Raw genomic sequence first — 8,268 nt, 5'->3', positions numbered from 1 at the left:
GGATTCTGTGAGGGGAGTTATGCGTTTTAAATGTGTGCCGAATGAGCTTTAAATGTATGGTGTGGATCTCCCCAAGGTAATGTTATGGGTGTGGCAACACTCTCTTTTGTTCCATGGTGTTGGAGCTCCCACCCACCCCAATCTCCAAATATGCTCCTGATTTACTATTTTTTAAAAAAATAGTAAGTAATTTCTCTTGAATGTCCCACCTTTTTTACATCAATATTTACCGGTAAATCCAGATACAACAAAACAACAATTTTATTATTTTTCTTTCTTTCTTTTTTTAATAACTTTTTATTCAGAATTAAAACAAAACATATTATCCAGAAATATATCATCCTTATTTCCCCCCATTTTTCCTCCCTCCCCCCACAGAACCCACCCACCCCCACGCCCGAATTCCCTCAGTTCCAGTCTTTGATTTCTCTAAAAATGCTGTTTTCTGCATATTACACAGTTGTATAGATCCTCAAACTATTTAACTGATTATTATCAATAAAAAGTTTGTGAATGTTTATTCAAAACCAGCCAAGGAGTCCAGTTCGCTTTGTTGCGTCTTCAAATACTTTGTAAAGGGTTCCCATTCATCTTTAAAGTCACAGTTATCCTTGTCCCGTAGCTTGTATGTCAGTTTTGCCAGTTCTGCATAGTCCATCAATTTTTCTTGCCATGATTCTTTAGTTGTGAGGGCGATCTGGCTGCGACATCTGTCACCCCATTGATCGCCAGGGTGGATTCGGCTGATCTGGCTGGCTAGGCGGGTGTCCCCTTCCTCCCTCACCGCTCCATGTGCGTCCCTCCCGAAGCTGCGCGCTCGGTAGAAGAGGACGACCATCCCAGATAGAAGGCGTGTACCGTTCTTCGGTCAAGGGTATACGATAGCTGCGCTCTCCTGCTAGAACCTCCAAACAATTTTATTATTTATACCCCACCATTCTGGATGAGGTTTCCCAACTACTCTGGGCAGCTCCCAGCAGAATAGTAAAAACATGATAAAACATCAAACATTAAAAAAACTTCCCTAAACAGGGTTGCCTTCAGATGTCTACTAAACGTCAGTTAGTTGTTTCTTTCCTTGACATCTGAAGGGAGGGCGTTCCACAGGGAGGGCGCCACTACCGAGAAGGCCTTCTGCCGGTTTCCCTGTAACTTCGCTTCTCACAGTGAGGGAACCAGCAGAAGCCCCTCAGAGGAAGACTGAACGATGGGGGAGGAGATGCTAAATGAAAGGACAATCCATTTTTTTCAAAGAGGCTCTGGAAGATTAAAAAGAAAACACTTTACAGTGGTACCTCAGGTTATATACACTTCAGGTTACAAACTCCGCTAACCCAGAAATAGTGCTTCAGGTTAAGAACTTTGCTTCAGGATGAGAACAGAAATCGTGCTCTGGTGGTGCAGCAGCAGAAGGAGGCCCCATTAGCTAAAGTGGTGCTTCAGGTTAAGAACAGTTTCAGGTTAAGAACGGACCTCCGGAACAAATTAAGTACTTAACCCGAGGTACCACTTTATTTTTAAGTTTTGTTTGACTTAGTTGCCCACTTTCATTTATGAAAAATCCCAACTCCACCAGCCCGAGGTTATGCACGCTATGCATCAAAAACTCCCCTGGGCTTTGTGTTTAGGTTCTGTATTTATTCTAAATGAAGTCAGGCAAATCTTATTTAGCCATTGATGAGGGAACCTCAAAAGCCTGGAGTTTCAATTTGGATAAACACTGGAATGTTTAGCGATTTGTCTAAATTTAACCTACCACAGATGTGAGGGAATGAAATGTTAGGCATCTAGCAGGGCATCTCTTAATCCGCTGGTTCCAGATGCAAGCTTTTAAAGTGCACAATCCTCAAAAGTTGCTAAATTACAGTGGCCACCAAACTGCACTTCTCCATTGATGGATATGAAAACCTTTGTTGTTGTTGTTGCTATACCGCCCTTCATCTGAGGATCACAGGACAGTTTACAATATAAATACACAAAAATATATACCAAACAAAAACCACCCACCCCAGTTTAAAAGGCCCTAGATTGTTTATTTAGCCAAAGACCTGGGAGAAGAGGAATGTTTTTGCCTGGCACCTAAAGATATGTTATGAAGGTGCATTGACAGCAGCTGGAGTTAGATGTCCTACACCTCTTGCAAACTGGAAGGTGGCCATTTGCTATTGCCAAAATCAAGAGAACAGAAGAAGCTACATTGAGCAACACCTCATCTGTGTGAAGTTAAGGCACAGACCGCTAGGAAATGTCTTCCTGCGCAAGTCACAATGAATTTGGAAATGAATGTGAACTCTTGTACAGCTCCTGGTCTTTCCAATGGAACTTGCATAGGAAATGTTCTCAGTGGGTGCCACCCATAATTTTCTCTAACACTAGATCCATTATAACATGGGACTCATTACACAACGCATATGCCTGCAGGCTTGCCAGCACACAGTTTGCCTTACAGACCAGGCTGTGCTATCCAGCAACCACTGGAAACATTTGCAGACTTGAGCCTGGGACACTAGTCATCATGAAACTCTTGCTCAGGAAACACACAACAGCTGTAAATGGAAAAAGAGGAAGTCTTTAGTGTAAATGCTCAGAAGTCTTTTCTGGGAAATAAACATGTCAGATACGAATACACAATATTTCAATATTCCATATTGGTGTCACTGAAAATCGCACAGTGGAGCAAACAAATGCAGGCTGCAATCCTATACACACTTACCTAGGAGTAAGCACCATCGGACTCAATGGAACTTACATTTGAGCAGACATGCATAGACTCACGCCAGTATTTTCTGTTCTGAAGTATCTCACCTATCCAAAGAGACATCAATGATTGATAACATTTGAAATAAACATTTTAAAGATTGTCCTCTGATTAAAAGTTTTTTTAATCAGTTGACTATCGTGATTTTAAGTGATTAATTAAACCAATTAAAATAAATGCCATAGTTTATCATTACAGATGACATTTTGGATGTGTTTTAGGGATGTGAAGTTATTCAAAGGTGCCCTTAATTGATTAGCTGCTTTGCTTTAACTGATTAAAATAAGTAATGATAATGTTTGGATTACTATCACTTGACATTTACTTGACAATAAAGTAAAACTAGTTCACTGTTGGGGAAACCATCTTAACTGATTTCAAGATGTACTTATCTGACAAATCTACCATCTAGGCTAAAAGGAAAGTTAAAAAAACAGGTTCCTGAAGAGAGCCCCAAGTGTGGAGCACTTGATATGGCTGATACAGTTCTACCCTCTCAATCTACAGTACTCCATGTGAGACAAGGACTTCCACTCCTGAGAAACAGTGGGGCTTGGGGGCGGGGTCAGCATGAAAATTGGGGAGCAATTCATACAGGGATGGAGGACGAGTTTAAAAATTCTAATACAAGTCAATGACATTCCTTACAATCAGAGACACTTGAGATGTATAATTAGGTGCAAATATCAATTGGCTCATTAGCTGGTGCCATTGCCTTCCTATAAATGAAAATAACAGCGTAGACTAATTCTGATCTCCTAGAGGACAAAAAAGAGGGTAGCACAGGGATCCTGAGATTATAAACACATACCATAAGCACTTGCCTTTTTCCACCAAGACAGATGTGGGGAACCTCAGGCCTCGGGGCGTAATGAAGCCTTCTAGGACTCTCTGTCTTGCCCTTGGAACCCTTTTGCAGGCTGCACCATCTCTCCCCAGACTACTTGCACCCAACTGTCTTTCTTTGCCTGACTGCAACATGTCCTTGAACTTTGATAACACCATGCCCTCCAACATTCTGCTGATTAAATCGGGACACACATCTTTCGGTGCTGTGTTCCCATGGAAGCCAGCTTGGGCTTCTAACAACTCTCCTAACAACTCTCAGCACCCTACAGTTCCCAGAATTCTTTGAGGGAAGCCATGACTGTTAAAGTGGCCTCATAGTGCTTTAAATGTATAGTGCAGATGTGACCTATGGAAATAATTATTTTGGTGTGTGTGTGTCCCCCCGCCCCACAATCAGTGGGCTTGCTGTGTGTGGCTTGCTGATGTCATTTGGAAGCCAACTGAGATGCCAGCCATTCTGTGTTTTAGGTCTCCTGTTCTAATTCAACCCTCTAATGTTTAACTTTCCCTGAACGGTGACTTCTTTTCAGACTTAAACACTCCCTCCCTCTCTCTTAGAAAGCATCTGTTTCCTGGCTCCCTTTTCAGGAGACCTGGGTGGCCCAAGTCTGCACTTGTTTGAGAAACAAACCCTCACCTACTGTTCAAAGCCTTAATTTTTTAATTTTTTTAAAAAAATATTGGGTATATATTTTCTCCTCCTCCATGCTTTCTTATTTTTTTTAAAAAGCCTGTAACCAGACTCAGTAAAAAAAGAAAAAGAAGAAAGTCTTTCAGACAAGCCAGCTAAAGTAGAAGAAAAATATTCTGAGGAGCAGCATTTAATGTCCTCTGCCCTCAGGCTGGAATCGCGGGTTTGTTTTCGCACAGCTGTGCCATTTGGAATGTCCCCATGTGGCCAAAAGCAGACTGTGTTCTTCCTTTCTTGCCATTTTTCTCACAGATTACAGAAGTTCACACACAGGGATATCTCACACATTGTTTAGCCTTAAGGCTGCCTTCTGTGTGCCTTTAATGGGCACAGGCTGACTCCCCCAAGACGCTCCTGGGCTCTGAATACACAAGAGAGAAGCTTGTGTGAACGAACAATTTTTGTGACTGGATTCCTGACGGACCCCAAGGGCATAGCTAGCAGTTTACATATTGAGCAGATAACCTCACGTGTGTTCTTCGTGCATTCAGCAAAACATGGAGATAACTTTTCAGGGAATTTCACTAGTTTTAGGCATAAACTATGGTTCAGGGTAATGAGAATCAGCTGCAGTGAGCCTGGGTCACATGTCTTCTCCTCCTTTCTGCAGAAAGGGATGAGTTCAAAGCTTGTGCTTTTTCATTTTGAATAAACCACAGTTTCCTGTTACATTCAAACTAAGGAAACTGTAGATTTGACTGTAGTTAGTTAACAAACCAGGATTCAAAACCATGGTTTGACTCTGGCTAAAGGTAAAGGTAAAGGTACCTCTGCCCGTACGGGCCAGTCTTGACAGACTCTGGGGTTGTGCGCCCATCTCACTCAAGAGGCCAGGGGCCAGCGCTGTCCGGAGACACTTCCGGGTCACGTGGCCAGCGTGACATCGCTGCTCTGGCCAGAGCCAGAGCCAGAGCCGCACACGGAAACGCCGTTTACCTTCCCGCTGGTAAGCGGTCCCTATTTATCTACTTGCACCCGGAGGTGCTTTCGAACTGCTAGGTTGGCAGGCGCTGGGACCGAGCAGCGGGAGCGCACCCCGCCGCAGGGATTCGAACCGCCCACCTTTCGATCGGCAAGTCCTAGGCGCTGAGGCTTTAACCCACAGCGCCACCTGCGTCCCCTTGACTCTGGCTAGTTTGAACTAAACACAAATCTGGATGCAACAGGAAACAATGATGGATTCAAAACTAGCAGCGTAAGTTTTCAATCTCCTTCTCTTACTGTGCATGTGGATAAGAACTTGGGGAAGCACCAAAGTTTGCCATGCCTCAATCTCAAAACATGAAATCATTGGTGGGGGACCTTCAGCCCCATTTGGCCCATGAGACAGTTTGTGCCAAACCACAGTCACCTGCCATATGTGATTTTAAGTGTGTGGCAGGTAAAGTTGTGACTTTTGCAGAGTTTGAATCAAGCAACACCCAATGACTTCAGATAGAGAAGGCTGTCATAAAGGATCCTTTATTGTCCTTATACTTCATCTCTTTCCTAGTTTTCCATGTTTTTCTTGAACATTGTTTATATGCTTCATGCTTCCTGTGGAATTTTCCATTAGGGTTGTATAGTGAAGGACACCGAGGCACTGAACATATTAGTGCTGACACACTGGCGAAGGAACAGAGGTCGAGAGGTCATATAAAAGTCTGGATGCCTCTGAAGATTCTTCAGATCTATGAATGTGAAACACATGCTATTTCTTTCTCTTTGCAAAAGAGCTGGCTTTTAAATTTATTTCTACTACTTGCTTTATTGATTTCATCTAGTAATAATTTATTCCTCATGCTTATTACTCTTTGACTGAAATAGCTCTTTCAGTCATAATTTCCTTTAACAAAAAATTCTTGTTTCTCCAGCCTCCTCATCAGTCAGAATAGTTTCTCTCATTGAATTTGATCAAATCTCCTACAATTTTAAATATGCCTTGTTGCCCACCAAGCCATCCTTGTCATTATCTTTTTTGAAAAAGAAATCACTGTATATCTTGGTGGATTATAGATTCTTTTTAACTTAGACTTTAGGTAAAAAAAGAGCAAAGACCGTGAAAATAATTCACAGCTAGATTATAGAGCCACGAGTGCCGGTTTATTGTTCAGATGTGTTGCACCACAACACCACAAGAAACCAAGATGATTTCTGATAGCACTATGTGTTAGGGAGGATATATTGACTGAGTTGGGAGAGTCTGTGACAAAGAGAAGTCCAGAATTTTCCTTCACAACATGCATTTATCAATGAAGAAGATGAGAGTGTGAGTTTTTCTTTCTTATGGTTATGGCAGCCATTTTGCTCTACTTGTCCATGGCTGCTTTAATTTCCTAGCTGTATTTGGGAAGCTAGTGCTGGGAGTGCACTGGGAGGGTATCATTTTCTCTCTCTCCTGGGCATTTATTTATTTGGTACCTAACAAAAAAAGGAAATAAAAATGGCAGCATGCTAAAAGTGTCTGGTAAATTACACAGTGCTAATTGAACTATAGTGTAGGGTTTTTTTATATTTGAATCTGTTTTATGAGACTCTTCTATTCTGTTTATACTATATTTTTGTATGCCACTTGGAGATTCATATATATATATATATATATATATACACACATACTTATATTCAGATTTATTTATTTTTAATTTTTTGTGTTGACTTCTGGGCCGGGGGATTAAAAAAAAAAAGAGGATATGAATTGGCTCCTAAATGTCCACAGAATATTTTGCTATGCAGGGAAATGTGTTTTTAAGGAAATGGTGATTAACGAGTTAACAACTGTTGCAGAAATGGGCCAAAAGAAAAGGATATTTTGCTCCAAATGCTTGCTGTTGCGTGCTGTCACCAAGTGTTATCCCATTAGTACAAATTGCTGCTTGATGAGACCAAGCTGAATCAATATGGTGAATGTCACCCATAAGCAGAGGGGTCAGGTTGCCGGTAGGGAATATGATCCTGGAAACCAGTAACAATTATGAAAGATTAGGTGAAAAGGAAAGGCAACAAGGAATTCAGAGGCTGGCATAGCTGGAGTGCAACATTTATCTTTCAAAAAATGTTAGCAGTTTGCAAATATTAAGCTTAAATATTGACAGCTAAGCTTGAGTTCACCAGTTGTTTCCTGAACCCTTTTATCTCAGCATTCAAAACTAGCTAATTCTTTTTGTGCTGTGAGAAAGGACAGCTCTCAATGGTGCCGGAAACCACCTTCTCCCAATAACATGTAACATTTTTTTTAAAAAATGAATTGCTTCCTATGAAACACCTTGTAGTGATTTAGCAACAAAAGCTTCAACTGTAACAAACAAGTACAAAGCAATTTCTTATATAAAAACAATTTCAAATCCAATACAGGCACAGACTGGTATAAAAATCTCTGCTTAAAAGGCTTGTTGTAAAAGAAAGATGTTTCATAGGCATCAGAAAAGACAATAGCATATTTTGTTATCCCAAATCTTGACGTCACGGCTCTTTTGTGTTTTCTTGCACCCACAATGGTGCTTTGGGCAGCAATTGCTGGTGTTGGGAAGTCCATAAATTGAGGGTGGCAGAACATAGTCTAAGTCATGTGAGACATTCTATTTTCTGTTCTTGTTGCTTTAATAACATTTAGTTCTTCCCAAAGGCTTGTGGCCTGTAACCTTGAGTACACACAGTAGGGAGTATGGCTCACTGACTTACCTCTGCATAACCTTGCCAACAAAGGTCCGTATAGTAAAAGCTATGGTTTTCCCAGTAGTGATGTATGGAAGTGAGAGCTGGACCATAAAGAAGGCTGATCCCCGAAGAATTGATGCTTTTGAATTATGGTGCTGGAGGAGACTCTTGAGAGTCCCATGGACTGCAAGAAGATCAAACCTATCCATTCTTAAGGAAATCAGCCCTGAGTGCTCACTGGAAGGACAGATCGTGAAGCTGAGGCTCCAATACTTTGGCCACCTCATGAGAAGAGAAGACTCCCTGGAAAAGACCCTGATGTTGGGAAAGATGGAGG

At 41.5% G+C, this 8,268-nt stretch overlaps 1 long non-coding RNA gene across 1 annotated transcript in view; it reads right to left on the bottom strand.

The window, feature by feature from the left end:
- Positions 1 to 409: 409 nt before the first annotated feature.
- LOC307220738 overlaps positions 410 to 8,268 on the bottom strand; it is a 28,663-nt gene continuing 20,804 nt past the window's right edge. The window contains exons 2-3 of the long non-coding RNA XR_013841068.1: positions 2,714 to 2,805; positions 410 to 1,259 (exon numbers count right to left, since the gene is read on the bottom strand). This is a non-coding gene — a long non-coding RNA (uncharacterized lncRNA). The remainder of the gene's footprint in view (positions 1,260 to 2,713; positions 2,806 to 8,268) is intronic.

The sequence above is a fragment of the Podarcis cretensis genome (assembly GCF_951804945.1).
Source record: "Podarcis cretensis genome assembly, chromosome: 7".
Taxonomy (NCBI): Eukaryota; Metazoa; Chordata; class Lepidosauria; order Squamata; family Lacertidae; genus Podarcis; species Podarcis cretensis.
The sequence above is the reverse complement of the archived record's forward strand: the minus strand, read 5'-3'. Positions and strand labels throughout refer to the sequence as shown.